General features: G+C 39.4%; 1 protein-coding gene across 2 annotated transcripts in view; it reads left to right on the forward strand.

Moving 5' to 3' along the window:
• Positions 1 to 3,007: 3,007 nt before the first annotated feature.
• The window catches only part of MAPK8 (mitogen-activated protein kinase 8), a 122,877-nt gene continuing 108,946 nt past the window's right edge, over positions 3,008 to 16,938 (forward strand). For both annotated transcript variants that reach the window (XM_003801645.3, XM_012812663.2), the window contains exon 1: positions 3,008 to 3,189. The gene's annotated coding sequence lies outside the window, so the exon portion shown is untranslated. The remainder of the gene's footprint in view (positions 3,190 to 16,938) is intronic.

Below are 16,938 nucleotides of genomic sequence, written 5' to 3' on the forward strand. Positions count from 1 at the left end.
GAAAGACACAAGCAAGGACTAGATATTCCTAAGACAGCTCACCTGGGAAAGAGGCAACAAATCCTGAATTTCTTAAGTTTTCTTCTTTTTCTGACTCATCCCCCTACAGATTGACAAGGAAGAATTCTATGATAAGGAAGGACGCCTAGCACCACATATGGGTTACAAAAAAACATTTTGAATTTGTAGAATACATGTGTCAGAGATGATTATATTCAACTATAAGTAGCAAAATGTTTTCTGAAGTCACACACAGACACATCTATCCATGTAAATAAGTGGAATGTATTTTCAAGATGCAGTTAATCAGCAGCTGACAGTGGTAGGCTGATGCTAAATCAGAAGCTCACCCTACTGAATGAAACAGATGCTATTAATAGCATTATAGGTCTGGGAGCAACATTCTGGGGCTCTCTTCTTAGCAACTTCCCTCCCTTCACAAGTGCTCTGAAGATTATGTTTTTTGTTACTTCCAGGTCTTTAATTTATCTGGTGGAGAGTAGGAGATATCTGCCAATATCTCCACCTGTGTACCCAATCATATCCTCTGCTCTCCTGGGTAACACACTCACATTTATTCTCTTTCTTCCATGTTTATTCACTCTCTCCCTCTCAAGAGAGTCTTCCCAGCTATAAAATATGCCTGTGTCTTGCTTCACTGCTTGACTCATCCATATTCACCACCTCTATTTTCTCATCTCTTATCCATTCCCTGGCCCACTCTAATCCACTTCTAGTTGTATTGTTCCAGGATTTAAAGTCTTCTCTTATGCTTAGTATTATTGATCACTCCTTTCTTCTTAAATCTCTCATTCCTGGTTTTTCTTCTCCCTCCCTGGCAGCTCCATCACAGGCTCTTCTTCTAGGCCACTCAGTGCTGAGGTTCCTCCAGCCTGGCTCTAAGCCCTCTTCTTGCTCACTACCTTCTCTCCTTCTGGCTTAAGCTAACTCATCCATCCCACGGCTCCACATCATTGCTCTCTATCATCTTTCATTTAGCTAAACCTCAGCTCTGTATATCTAACTGCCAACTTGGAATTTCATTTGGGCATCTCAAAAGCTTTCAAATAACCAAACCACCTGTCTCATGATTTTTCCACTCCAACTTAGTCTTCTTCTAAGATTCCCATCCTGGTGAACCATGAGAAACATCCATCCTTGGCCACATGCTGGAAACACATGAGTTTTCCTTTATGAGACCTGCTTCTTCACTGTGCCACCTAAACCATCACTTGCAGAGTGTGCAAGTTCTGTGCATTGGACCTCCTGAACAATTCTCAGATCCTTCCACTTAACTATTCCTAAGACCATCACCCTCCCCCAAGCCTTTACTTCCTGCATCTACATTCCTACTACACCTACCTAGCTTCCTTCCAATAAAGAATTTGCAAGATGCCATTCTGATCTTGCCACTCCCTCTACTGAACAAGTCAGGGGCTTTCCGTTGTACTTGAAAAGATTTTCAACACAACCAGTGTGGCACTAGGTTTGATCCCTTTACTAGTCTTTCCAACTTCATCTCATAACTCCTTCTTCTTTGCTTTTCCAGCAGAGCTGACATTTCCTCAATTTCTCCAACGTACCCAGCTCCATCTCACCATAGGCATCTTGCACAGCACTTTAGCTCTGTTTGGAATATTCCCTGCCTATGCAAACCTATTTTTAGTTCCAGTGGCAGTTCCTCAGGGACTGCCTGGCCTTATTAATTCGTGTATCAATTGGTTTTATAATACCATGCATCCTTATCAATTTGTATTATAATAACAATGATAATTTTGCATTTGTTTACTGTTATTTTGATATCATAGTGATTAAGTCTGTAAGCTCTATTCCTGGCACAGAATGGACATGAGGTAAATTTTGATGAAACAAAGGGAAGAAATAAAGCAGTTTGACAGGGAGGGAGGGAATGGAAAGAGAATGAATGAATGAATGAATGAACACACTTTATTCCCTTTCAGAATCATTAGAAACAGGTCAGCTCAACATGTAATGGGAAAATAGTCTACCTGAATGTACTCATTTGAACACTTATATATTCATTATTAAAACAGCTCATTTATCTCTGATTATGAACACAATCTTCCTTTTGAAAAGCATGGGAAAATGCCCAAAGTATAAAACAGAACCAAACACCCTTCATTCCATGTGCAATGATGAACCACCCTGTTAAAATAATTTGACATATTTTCCAGGTTTTTTTTCTATGTGTGTATATATAGCACATGAGTGGAATCATTCTATACATACAGCCTTGTTTCTTGCTTCTTTCTCTTAATGATATATTGTGAACATTTTCCCGCGAGGTTAAGAATTCCTTGAACACATGGCGTTTAAATTGCTGAAATGTTTTCAATTGCATGGAAGCACGTAACTGAAATGGCTTTCTATCCACTTTTGGATATTTAAGGGTTTGTCAGTTTATCGCTTCCGTAACTAATTAACATTTACACACTTTGTGGGGCCTCAGAAGTAAATGATGCAACAAGGAACCTCAGAGGAAGTGAATTTTGGAAAAACTGAAATCAGCTGTTCTTGGGAGCCTAAAAGAACACTTATTTGCCTCAGGCTGGACAAGTGTCCTCAGAAGGAAACGTAAAGTCGGAGATCTTAGTCTCTAGGCGTGTGCCGGGGCAGGAGTGGCCTGTTCGTCTGCCCTGGCAGGTTTGGCCGAGGCACACCTGACTTTCAAACCCTAGGACGACGAGCCGGGCAGTATTAGGCTTAGGTTGGCGGCAGCCGTCAGCCACAAGACATTCGCTGGGTCCACGCGCCGCCACGTGCCGGCGCAGGGCCCCGCCCCCTCCTGTTCCTGGCCACGCCCCTCAAGAGGCCTTCTCCTAGGCGCTTTGCGCGGCTCCGCCTTCCCGCGACCTCCGCAAGTCCTCTAGACACCCCCCAGAATAGCCCCACCCCCGAGCTGCAGCTCCACCCCCGCAATCCGGGCCCCGGGGCTGCCCCGCCCCGCTGGCCGCTTGGGAGGCGAAGGGGCGGAACCCTGCGCGATGACGTGAGCGGGCGTGCGCGGTGACGGCCCGCGTCCGTGTTACTCAGCGGAGCGGCGGAGGCCGGACGACGGGGCCCGGAGTGCGGAGTTGCGAGCAACACTGGGTAACGGCAGCAGCGACCGCCCGGACGGCACCCGTCCCCCACAGCGGGCTTTTCTGTCGTCGTTCGCTGAGCTGCCGGGTGAGTGCAGCAGGAGCCCCAGGGCTACGGTGACCGGCGGCCGGGCCGTGTTTATGTTATTGTGCCGCCACCGCCTTCTTCTCAACCGTGACCCCCTCTGGGGAGTGGGGGCGGGAGCGCGCGGCGGGCAGGGGCGGCGCGGGAACAATAGCGGCCAGGGAGGCGGGGGCCGGCCGAGGGGGCGTGGGGCTGCGGGACCCTAGTGCGCCGCGGCCAGCCGTCCTCCGCCCTGAGCTCTGGCTGCCGGTTAGTCCTCGCGCGTTTTCTTCGTGCGGGTTCCACTTCCACGTCGGGAGGATAAAATGGAGTGGGGGGTGGATGGCAAGTTCTGAAAACATTTGGGCGAGGGTCGGGACTGAGGCGCCTCCACGGCCCGCCGCGCCCTGGCTGCCTCCTTCAGCGTCCAGAGCTGAGAAAAGCGCTCTGGTCGACGGGTGCTCACGTCTGCTTCTCGTCCGTGGGGACCGTATTTTGTTTCTCCGTGCTTTCTTTGTGCTAACGTTCTGGGCTAACGCAGGCAGCGGCGCCGAAAAAGACTGGGGTCGCTTCCAGCTCTGGGCTGCAAGGGAGAGCCCAGGCCCGGGATTTGGGCGGGAGGTGACCATCAACCTCGGCCCCAGCTTCAGTGGTCGGCGCGCGTTTCTTTTGAGGGTCACTCGGTGGTGACCTTTTGACTTTTTCACTCCATCCTCCCGTTTCTTTGTCTTGCGCTTGTGTCCCGGATCCAGAGATGGCAGAAGCAAGTACTGTGATGAACACTGTTAATTTCTGAAAGTTCTCTCTCTGATCTTTCCTGTGAATTTAATAACACGTTGACTACACGGTATTAGACAGTGTCCAGTGATTACTATTTTTCACCTGTGAAATTCAGTGATCCTTCCAGTAGTATTCTGATCTTTCAATCTGTTGCGTTTTGACTTGAGCCCAGTAGGTACTTCTTTGGCAATTAGAACATCTGTTTATTTCTTCATTCATTCAGCAAGTGTTCAGTACTGTACCCAGATGGAGAGGTTTGAAAGGAAAGAGAAGTATCTTTTAATGTAAGAGGATTCTTTGAAGTACCGTAGATGTACCTTTAAATGAGACAGTCATATAAATGATGTGTGTTCAGGAAGGTATAATTATACTCTGGGTCATCTTATTGTTTTTTAGCGGTATATCTGGAAGTCCAAGCGAAATGTTATTTAGCAAGTAGAGTTATATTTTCTCTAAATGTAAAATCGCTTTTATTTATTTATAAATTTTATTTTTTCCAGTCTTAACAGTTTTACAGTCATTTATAATGGTTACCTCGGATTCCCCTGCTGCGGTTAACATTAAACCTAGGAGGTCCGATGCTGTAAGTGAACATGTTTAGTGCTGTGCCTGACAAAAGCAAGCAACCAAAATTGAACTACCTTGAGGGCAGGCCTATCTTGCATCTTGTTTCTTCATAACTTAGCCTGGAATATAGTAAGTGTTCAATAAAAGTTGGATTGATGAAAAGCTCTTTATAATTTGTAATATTTAAATCAAGCCTTTAAAAAACACTTTTAATGTTTTTATAAAGTTTCAGATCCTTCATGCAACTTTTACAGATGGCTACATGATCAGGTTATGTACATTATCTGTTATGATGGCAGGGACTTTTGAATCACTTTAGAATCAATTTTTTTCTTAGTATTTCTGGGCTATTCACTATCCTAAAATAAAATATTGTCTAAATGTTTTCTAATATGATTAATAAAGCAGTGTAGGTTGTGGAGTACATATATGGATACTCAGAGTGGTATTTCAGTTGTATCTAAAATGATTGCATTTTTACATTTGTGAGTATTATTTGAAAAGTTTTTGGTGACTTTTATTGTAAATGGAAAAGCTAGAACAAAAGCTGTATAAATTTTTTATTAGAAATATTTAATTTCTAGTAACATTTTAGAACTGTTTATTAGAAATACTTAATTTTGGCTCGGCGCCTGTGGCTCAAGTGGCTAAGGCGCCAGCCACATACACCTAAGGTGGCGGGTCGGAATCTAGCCCGGGCTGCCAAACAACAATGACGGCTGCAACTGAGAAAAAATAGCGAGGCGTTGTGGCGGGCGTTGGTCCTAGCAACTTGGGAGACAGAGGCAGGAGACTCGCTTGAGCCCAGGAGTTGGAGGTTGCTGTGAGCTATGCTACTGGCACTCTACCCAGGGGGACAACTTGCAACTCTGTCTCAAAAAAAAAAAAAGAAATATTTAATTTTAAATTTTAACTTGTACTAACATTACTGGCAAAGCATCTGGGCCTAAAACTAAATAATGTTGGTTTATCCAAGTTACAGCTTTTTTCACTCACTAATTAATACATTTCACCATTCTTTTGGATATGAAAGAACTTGAATTGAACCAACTGTTTGATGTAGACTGAAGAAATAAAAAAAAAAAGGTAACCAAATTTTTATTACTTTACCTGGTTAAGGTATATCAGATTCCAGTAAGAATTACTGATAATCAGTAGCTCCCAGGCAATGTACAAACCAAGAGTTGTGTTGTTTTGTTTTCCAGATTCTGTTGGTTTTTAAAAATAGCAGCTTTATTGAAATTTAATTTACATACTATAAAATTCATCCTTTTAGAGCATACATTTCAGTGGGTTTTAGTATCTCCATAAAGTTGGGCACTGATAACCACTAATTCCAGAAGATTGTCATCATCCCAGAAGAAGCTCCATACCCATTAGCAGTTAGTCCATGTCTACTCCAAATTGTTAGGGAGAGATAGCACTGATTTTGTTAGTAAGTTTGTTCTTCTAAATGAATGTGAAAAGGGCTACTTTAAAGTGAGATTTAAGAACAGACCCTTCCTGCCTTAGTTGGGGTCATGACTGAATTACCGGAGAGTGGATCACCTTGGCAGAACTGGAAAGTATATCCTTCCTGAGGGAAGCACCACTTGGAAAGGAAATTAGTGTAAGAATACATATATTTTACTAAACTGAATGCAGTTGCAATCTTAGCTACTTAATGCCTAATACTATGGAAATGATCTTATGTGGATACTAGATGCTCTGGTGATACAACTTCAAGTAATTTGTTGTTGAATGATTAGTCACAAACTAATAGTAATTTAGAGGTTGTTGAATAGGATCCTGCTTATTGTTGGTCTTTCTTTGCCAGTGGGTTGAATTTTGGCATAATTGAGGCATCAACCAAACATGTTTGAGATGCTTTGCTGCATATGTAGAAGCATAAAAATGTGTCTGCCATTAAGATACAGCTCTTTAGAGGTCTCTGGCCAAGTCAGTGGTATGGGTAGTAGAAGCCTTTCTGATTGATGTAATGCAGGGAAGTCATTATAACTACATAGTGTTATATGTGAATCATCTGCCTATTTCAGTGGCACTGCTTGTTGTCTTAGTCATCAGCTCTTTACCTGAACATCTGTAAGCTTTGCATTCTTATTCTAAATGCAGGTTAACTTAAACTTTGATTTCATAAATGAGTTCTGATTCAACAGAATTTACCACCTAAAAGGTGACAGGAGTATAGAAATGAGTTGTCCTATCATTCAGGGCAGTGGGTGAAACTAGAGCAATCCAGGAATCAGACCCAGATTCACCTTTGCAGTTCTGTCAGTACATCTGGACTTTGTCAGCAGTAAGCTCTGGAGCCTTAGGCAAGTTGCTTAGCTTTTTGGCTTTAGAACTGTAAACTGAAGCTTTTAGACTTTTTTTTTTTTTTTTAAAGAAGGGTTGTTCCTCAGAAGGTTTTTTAGAAAACATACTAGGACAAAAAAAAAAAAAAAGAGTCCTTCTTAGGTGATAATGAGAAGCTCAGGTCAAGAACAGTAATCAAAGTTGGACTTCTGTGATTTTAGAAGGAGGAAAAATTGAGTTAAATTTTTTCTTTAATATCTAGACTTATAAAACAAATAGAAAGCTTCACCATAAGCTAGAGATTCCTTGAATGGTAGATTTTTATTCATTCCAAAGCACCATGCCTTCTAAGGAGGCTTGATGCTCTTATGTTGTAGAAGATGTGAAAATGAAGTTTATTATCATCAAGAAGTTTATGATCGGGATGAAATTTAAGGCATCTCCAAATAGTACATTTATATACTTTTAAAATAAATGTGAGAAGGCTTCCCCCAAATAAACAAATCTCTAGGTAGACTAAGTTTCATTGAAATGCAATTTTTAAAAATTGTGTGTCTATCTATAAGACCCTTTGGAAAACTTAAGAACTGCCATTCTCTTTTATGGTGATGGGGTTTATCAGATACAGCAAATGTCTGTGTTTCCTATTACCCTTTAATAGTACATCACATTTAGTTAAAATTTGCCAATTGTTTAGAAAGTTAAGGAACTCAAACCTCGTAGTAATTGCTACCATGAGGTTTAGGGTCAGCCCTGACCTCTAATACATGTTCCAAATCTAACTATGTGGCATAAGCTAGTTTAAGTTATATATATATCATATTTGGGCCTGTCTTATTTGTCAGATGAGAATAATAATAGCACATAACCTCATAGGGCTGTGAGGTTTAAATAACATACTGCATATTAAGTGCCTGGCACTGGTATGGTATCTGAAACAGTAGATATAAGTATTTAGGAAGTTTTAGCTATTGTTATTATTTATTACTTTTAACTTTAAACAAATGCAAAATGCTGAGTGAATTTAAAACCACCTTAGTGCACTGCATACATTCTCTTTCTTTAGAATACTCCAGTTGTTTCCCTCTGTGTCTCACGGGGGAGAGGGGGGATTCATTTAAATTGATCGTCTCATCTAATCTGAATTGACTAAGATGATTTATGTTAACATTTGGACCAGTAATCCTCTCTGCCTTAAGATTTGGAAGTGTTCCAAAAGCAAATATTGAAGGGATAGTATTTGCCACCTTTTCTGATACAAAGTTACTTTACTGTTTTTTTTTTTTACCCTTTGTAACAGCAGAGTATTGCCTAAGTTTTTCAAGGTTTATTTTGACAGCTATCTAAAGGAATGGGAATTCAGGAACTGAGCTTAGTTTTGTCATGTTAACACGTTTGAAGAAGATGGAATATTGTCATGTCTTTTAAATTTAATTTTATTAGCATCTTTGACTCTGTGAAGATTACAAATTTGTCAGAGACCTAGTGATCACAGCAATTCATTAAATATTTTCTAGAGGTCTCTAGAAAAGTAAAGGAGATTATTTTTTAGTAGTGTCTTAAAAATCCTGTCTTTTATATGTTTTTCTAAGTTTTCTAAGGTTTCTGTGTAGTTTTTCTATGGTTATAAAGGTACATTAAATTTCTTGTTCCTTCTTGAGGACAACAACTATGAAATGACACGATTTTTACGTAAGCAGCATTTATTGAGAAGCTACTCTATACCAACCCAGGTTTAAGTTATGAAGGGACCAATGGAAGTAGAAGTCATTTTCTGCCTTCAGTGATCTGAGTATAACGTGACAGAAGTTAAGGACAGACATGTGTGCATTTATGTCATAACAGAAGGAAGCAAAAATTGTTAGTCATTTCATTGGGAATTTCTTTTGTCACTGGGATATTGGGAACTTTTAAACCTTCCATCTCTGGTCATGGTTATTTACTCTATAACTTTAGCAGTATGATAATAAAAGCAGTATGATTTCTTTTGTAATTTCTGGTTTGAGTGTGTGGTACTGACTAATCAAAATCCAAAGCATAAGAAAAGGCAAATGTTATAGTCACCTCAAAGTCATTTTGGACTGCAAGATATCAGAGTAAGTATATGAAAATCAGTAGAAAAGATGCTGCTCAGATACTACCTGGAATCCTCAAACTCTTGTATTAAAACCGTTATGACTTAGGGCCTGATCTGTGTTAGGAGCACTTTAAGTCTTTCAGCATTGACAAATGTGGGCTTTACTGCTTCCCGGTGCTGAGAGGTCCAGGCTTGTCACCTGCCTTATATCTGGGGACACCGTAACACAAAAACAGCCACACACACCTGATTGCTTGGCAGGAAATATCAAAAACATCAGGAAGTTGCTGTTTACTAAAAGCTATTAATGAGTTAGAAACTAAACAGTTTTCTGACTTGTTCCAGGGAGAGTGGCTCCTTGAATTGAAGATTCCATTTGAGTTAACCAAAGGTGAGATAAAATAAAGCTACTGTTGCATAGATTTCCCTCTGATATGAGAAAGGGTAACTTTTTAGTTAAAACATACACACAAAAACCAAAGCATCTGGCTTTATCTGTTACTATTGAGGATGTAATTAAAAGTTTTAGTCATTTTATTTGCATTTTATTTATTAATGTTTTGACTATGCATTCACTTTGATTCAAAATTCACAGCCACACAGTTCCTCTACTTGGAAGCAGTGTTAAGTTTCCTGTGAATCCTTCCAAATATAGTTCATATAATATATAAGTAAATACAGATATATATGTATATATACAAAATCCCTTATTTAAAACTCTAGGTCCAGATGTATTTAAGAATTAAGGTTTTGTTTATTTGTTTTTTTTTTTTTGAATTGTGGAAAGATGATATAGTATATTTACTGTATTATTCAAGATCCTTAGCAGGAGGTGGTAGCATTTCATAATCAAACACAATAATATTTCTCTCTTGAAAGCATATATAGGATAGTAAGTAGGATGAATAAAGATTTTAAAGGCTTATGCTGCTACTTGTCAGATTTTGCCACCAAATATGTTTGTACTAAATATACTGAAGAACTTTTATTTCTAACAGCTTTATAGATTTTTACCTTGTTGAATTGAAGGGTTGTATTCTCTGCCCCCTTAAATCTAAGTTGTTGCATATCATATAGGCTGCCTCTTTTGTTTTAATTTAACAATATGACTTAGAGATTATTCCATATCAGTATATCAATAGTAATACTGTTTTTTGGTTTTTTTAAAACGGCTTTATGGTATTCCATTTGTCTGAAACCACTCAATGGATATTTGGGCTCCTGTAACAAAATACCATATATTGGATGGTTTAAACAACAGGAATTTGTTTCTCATAATTCTGGAACCTGGGAAGATTAAGATTAGTTTGCTTAACCAATTTGGTTGCTTGGTGAATGCCCTTTTCCTGGTTTTATAGATGGCTTCTTTCTGGCTATATGTATCCTTAAATGCCCAGAGAGAGCTTTGGTCTCTTCCTCCTATCATAACGACACTAAACCTATCTTGGGGGCTCCACCCTGATGACCTCACCTAAACCTAATTACCTCCCAAAGTCCCCACCTCCAAATATCATAATATTGGAGGCTTCAACATACAAATTTGAAGAGACAAAAACATGCAGTTCATAACATCATTATATAGATGTACCATTTATTTAGCTTCTTTTTGATGTACATTTAGGTTGTTTTCAGACTTTTGCTATTGGAAGCCATGGTGCAGTGGATTACCTGTGCGTACATCATATCACACTTGTATAGCAATGTATAGGATCAGTTTCCAGAGGTAGAATTGCTAAAGTATGCATTTGCAATTTTGTTATAATGTATATTGCTGAAGCCCAGCCTGTAGGGGTTGTTTAGCTACATTTCCCTAGTACTGTGTAAGGATGCTTGCTTCTTTCCTTGTCACCTCTTTGGGTGAAATTGAATATCTTTTATTTTTTTTAGTTTTCATTTGTCTTTTTATTTATTTATTTATTTTGAGACAGTCTCTCACTCTCTCGCCTACTTGTAGCTCACAGCAACCTCAAATCCTCAAATTCTCAAATTCTTAGGCTCCAGTGACCCTCTCGCTTCAGCCTTCTGAGGAGCTGGAACTACAGGCACCGCCACAGTGCCTTACCATTTTTTTTTTTTTTTTTTTAGTAGAGACAGGGTCTCCCTCTTGCTCAGGCTGGTCTTGAATTACTGAGCTCAAGAGATCCACCTGCCTCAGCCCACTTCTGTTAAGGGCCGTTTGTATTTTCTTTACTGTGAACTGTCCCTTATCCTTGCATATTTTTCTATTACTTTGTTGCCTGCTTTCCTAGATTAGTAGGATTTACTTTCACATTAGGGAAATTAGCTCCATGCTGTTTTCGGGAAATATTTTTCTAATTTGCTGTTTTCCTTTCTAAGGTAGAATATTATATATAGGTTCAACCTTGTTTTTTTTTTGTATCAGGTGGCCATCCTATTGTCCCAGCATTATTTATTAAATAATCTCTGTCTTATTGATTTAAAATGCTACGTTTATCGTTTGCTAGATTTCCAAGTATATTTCATACTATTTGTTCCATTGACCAATTCTGTCCATTTGGGAACCAAGCCATCCTGTTTTAATTATTGTAACTTAATGATATATTTAATGATAGGGCTGGTTTTCTTTACTCTGTCTCTCGCTCTCTTTTTTTAATTAAAAAAAAATTTTTTTTTTCTTTAAAGACATCTCACTCTGTCACCCAGGCTGGCATGCAGTGCCATGATCATAGTTCCCTACGGCCTTGAACTCCTAGGCTTCAAGTGATCCTCCTGCCTTCAGAGTAGGTGGGACTACACATGTGCACTGCCATACTTGGCTAAGTTTTAAACAAAACTTAGCTGTAATTATAGTCTCATTATATTGCCCAGGCTGGTCTCAAACTCCTAGCTTCAAATGATCCTCTTGCCTCAGACTCCCAAAGGCATGTATCACCCTGCCCAGCCATTGCTCTTATTTTTCAGAATTTTTTTTCTTTCTTCTCTCTTATGATATAGGAACTTCTAGAATTGACCCATTTAGTCTAGTCTGAAATCCTTCTCTACCAGTCTTGTTGCTGTTACTGTTGGGAGCACTTTGTTTTTCATTTTATTTGTGTAAAACTTACGAATAGTAAGATGTACAAGTATTACATGTACAGCCCAATAGCCCATACACCTATGTAATCCCCACATCTAGATATAGAACATTTCCATCACCTAGAAAGGTTCCCATGCCCTTTCAAAGTTGATATCCCTTTCCATGATTGGCTTCTATTACCATTGACTTTATCATTAGGATTTCTTTGTATTTATAGGAGAATCGACAACTTTATGATGTATGTTGTGCACCTTTCTATCCAAGAGTGTGTAAAACTGAACTATTTTATTTGTTTAAATCTCTTTTTGGGTTCCTAATAGCATTTTAAAGTCTTTCTCCTTTTTTTTTTTTTTTTTTGAGACAAGTGTCACTTTGTTGCCCTGAGCCCAACCTCAGACTCTTGGGCTCAAGTGATTCTCTTGTCTCAACCTCCTGAGTAGCTGGGACTACAGGTGCCTACCACAACACCCAGCTGTTTTTAGAGATGAGGTCTCTCACTCAGGCTGGTCCCAAACTGAGGAGGTGATCCACCCTCCTAGGCCTTCCAGAATGCTAGGATTACAGGTGTAAGTCACTGTGCGCTGCCTGTCTTTCCTTTTTTTTTTTTTTTAATTTTGCAGTTTTGACTGGGGCCTTGCTTGAACCTGCCACCCCTGATATATGGGGCTAGCACCCTACTCCTTGAGCCACAGGTGCTACCCCTCCTTTTTTTTTCTTTTTATTGCTATTTTTTGTTTAAGTTTTTCTGTTAAATTTCTTGCTGATGGAAATGGCATCTTCCATTTTATACACTATCTAGTTGTATGTAAGGAAGCTTTTTATTTTGTATATTATTTACTATTTTATCTGTTAAATAATAAGTCCTCTTTTTGAATTCTTGTTTCTAATAGTTTTGTAGTTGAATCTTTGATTATTTTAGGTATAAATGATACCAGCTTTTCTGTTTCCTTTGATTTTCTTTATCTCCTCTCCTAAACTTTTATATTCCTGTTTTTTGCTTTTGTTGCATTAGTTGCAGTGACTTTAAAAGATGATAGTTTTCTTGCATAATGTATAGAACAAGAACGAAAATGTCTGTATACTTGCTGAATATTTAAAGGACATGAATGATAGTGAAAATAGGGAGGAGTTATGGGAGTAATTAGAGTAGTGTAAAGTTTTCTCTCTAATGTAAATAAATTTGAGATGTATTTTGGTTTTCAAAAATTTTTTTTTTTTGAGACAGAGTCAGCTGTTGCCCTTGGTAGAGTGCTGTGGTGTCACAGCTCACAGCAACCTCCAACTGTTGGGCTTAAGCGATTCTCTTGCCTCAGCCTCCCAAGTATCTGGGACTACAGGCGCCTGCCACAACTCCAGGCCATTTTTCTGTTGCAGCTGCCATTGCTGTTTTTAGTTGGCCCCGGCTGGGTTTGAACCCACCAGCCTCAGTGTATGTGGTTGGCGCCCCACCCACTGAGCTGCAGGCACCACCTGGTTTTCAAAATGTTAAATAGATCATTGATAGTGAATGCCAGATATACTTATTTACGTCTTTTTTGATGATACTATGGAACCATGCACTGCATAAGGATCTTTCAGTCAAGGACTAAACATATGACAGTGGTTCTATGAAATTAAAATGTTGTATATTTACTGTATTTTTTCTGTGTTTAGATACATTCAAATACACAAATACCATTGTGCTATAATTGCCTACAGTATTCAGTATAGTAACGTGCTGTAGAGGTTTGTAGCCAAGGAGCAGTAGGTTATACCATATATTCTAGGTTTGTGTAAGTGCCCTCTGATATTGACACAATGATGAGATCGCCTAATAACACATTTCTCAGAAAGTATTCCTATCATTAAGTGAGGCATGACTGTGCATACAGGCTGCATTCATGTGCTTAGCACACAGAGGCAATTCCCCAAAATATACCTTAGTCTGCTGTCAGCATACATTCAAGGTAGAGGTCAAGATCCATAGAAGTGAGAAATGAGTAAATCTAACAGGAAGGTAGTATGCTTGGTAAAACGATATTGGCAAAAATCAGCAAATCAGGAAGGCTTTCAGGTGAGTGAGAGGGTAGAGGGAGTGAGTTTAATTTGGTGATTGGGTTTGAGGTAGCTCATCCTTATGAAATTATGTGGTAGTTACTTGAAGATACTTGACTGAAGTTCAGTAGAGATCTCATTGCTTAATGATGATCATGTAGTTTATATATATATATGTATATATATATTGTTTTTTTGAGAGAGAGTCTCACTATGTCACCCTCAGTAGAATGCTGTGACATCATAGCTTGTGACATCACAGCTCACAGCAACCTCCAACCCTTGGGCTTAAGCAGTTCTCTTGCTTCAGCCTCCAAGTGTTTGGGACTACAGGTGCCCATCACAGCACCCGGCTGTTTTTGGTTGTAGTAGTTATTGTTTGGCAGGCCCAGGCTACATTCAAACCCACCAGCTTCAGTGTATGTGGCTGGTGCCCTAGCCGCTGAGCTACAGGCACCAAGCCATTTATATTTTACGTATTAAGCTAGAAATTAAAAATTAGAACCTATGGAAAACAATCCAGAATATCATAATGATATTACTAGCTTATACTTAGTTTTTATCATATATTAGGCACTAATCTCTAAACATATGTGAAGTTGCTTAAACATCACACAACCCTACAAGTTGGGCACTGTTATTCCCATTTTACAGGTGAGGAAGCAGGCACAGAGAGATTATATGGGTGATCTTGATGAGGAGTTTTATTCAAGTGGGGAGAAAGAAGCCAAGTTGAAGTTGGTTTAAAAAAGAATGAAAATTTTTTTAAAAGAGTGAGATATGAGTAAGTGCTAACACAGTGGGTATAGACAACTTTTTCAAGATTAGCTCTAAAGTGTAATAAAGAAATGGTTTGGTAAATAAAGGAAAATGTGGGGTCTAGAAAGTGAAAAAGTAGAAAATAAGAGACTACTATATGCAAGAAAGAAGGTGCAGAGCACAGGTAGAGAGGTTGGCTCCTGTTAGAAGCACCATCAAACAGGGAGAGAAAGCAGAACATCTGTGTGCCCTTGCAAGGAAGGCTGGTGGTTGGAAAGTGGAGGCTTGTCCTCCTGGGTTTCATCTGTTGTAGTTTCTGTTCTCTCAATGTAGTATGAGATTGCTTTGGGTGCAGAGGGGGATAGGAGTGTGGGGATTTTGAAGCAGTTTGCCAAAAATTATTGATTGCTCATTTGGAGTTTAAAATCTTGAATTTAAAGTTGTCTTAGCCTCATTTTGTGATTACCCCCTCTTCCAGCATGATTTAACTGATTAGATATAAGCACAGATAAGGGCAGATGGTTGGATTTATCCAAAGTGAGATTTTGCTAGGTATATCAGAGTTCTCCAGAGACAGAATTAGTTAGAGAGAGAGAGAGACAGACAGACTGGAATTTCAAGGAATTTGTTTTTCTGAAGGCTAGCAAGTCTGAAGTCTGTAGGGCAGGCAGGTAGGAAGCTCTTGGGCAGGAATTAATGCAGACTTTTACCTTCCTCAGAGAAACCTATTTTTGTATAAAGTCAACTGATTGAATAATGAGGCTTGCCCACATTATCAAGGATAAAAATCACCCTGTTGTATGTATTTACATCTACAAAAGACCCTCATTAGATTCATGTTTGATTGAATAACTGGATAGTACAGCCTAGCCAAATTTGCTCATAAAACTAACCATCACACCAGGTCAGTGTAAAAGAAGGAAAAGGGGACAAGGAAGTGAAAAACTATTTTAAGGGAGTGCTTATTGTCTGGGGACAGGGTTTGAGTAAGTGACCTTGAAGAACTGAATGCCTTGGTCAGAGTGGGATCTCTCAAAGAGATTTCACTGCTCATAGTTACTGGCATTGATAATGCCCAGGATGACATTAGGTGTGGGCTGCTGAGGTGGAATTTAGGTACAGTCTGTGGACTTGAGGTGGCCAGTGAATTCAAGAGGCTGAGGTATTAAAAGGGACTGTCTGGGCCAGGCACTGTGGCTTAATGCCTGTAATCCTAGCACTCTGGGAGGCTGAGTCAGGTGGATCACCTGAGCTTGGGAGTTGGAAACCAACCTGAGCAAGGGTAAGAGCTTGTCTCTACTAAAAATAGAAAAACTAGTGGGCATTGTAGGGGGCACCCGTAGTCCCAGCTACTTGGGAGACTGAGGCAAGAGGAGTTTGAGGTTGCTGTGAGCTATAAGGCCATGGCACTGTACCCAGAGTGACAGAGTGAGACTCTGTATCTAAATGAATGAATGAATAGGACTGTCTGCATGAATGGGAAGTCAGCAGGTGGTAAGGGAAATAAGGATACATACTGTAAACCAGTTGCTAATATCTCAATGAATGAGGGAGACTTGGAAGGAGGATAGATGACAATGAAAAAGGACAATATGACAAAAGTATATATAGGGTGTTCTAAAGGTTGCCATATGTGCATAGGGAAATGGGAAATGTAGCTAAACGAACCTTTATTGACAAAATAATTACAAAATTTTACAAGGTATTTCTCTGCATGTTGATATATAAATATGAAAGATACTAAAAATATCAAACATATATCAAATATAATATGAGTTTGTTAATTTTTCCTATATATGACATCCTGTATATAGTATAAGAAAGGATAATAGATACAGGATAATGGTATAATTGGCTACATTTGCTTGTCACAATTAGGAATTTCAGACGACTAAGTAAAGGAATTAGAGAGAATGAGGAATGGAGTAAAATGAAGGCTCTACAAAGCAGTGTGACTGTGAGAGTTCAGGAAATAATAGATAACCAGGGAGAGTTGGCCTTTTTTCAGGTGACTGAGGTTTAGCAGGGATGTTAGGTCTGATGGGATTAGTTCTGATAATAGCAGATGGTGGTATTCAGTTCTGGTGTTATGTAGAACTCTGGCAGTGCCAGATATGACCCATTACTGGGTTGAAGAATGAATTTCACAAGTTGTGTTATCTTTTTAAATGAAATGAAGTAGAAAATATCAGTGTGGGTCCCATGTAATAAGAGGGCTAAGAAT

The sequence above is a fragment of the Otolemur garnettii genome, unplaced genomic scaffold (genome assembly GCF_000181295.1).
Source record: "Otolemur garnettii isolate 467f Iridium unplaced genomic scaffold, OtoGar3 scaffold00217, whole genome shotgun sequence".
NCBI classification, from domain to species: Eukaryota; Metazoa; Chordata; class Mammalia; order Primates; family Galagidae; genus Otolemur; species Otolemur garnettii.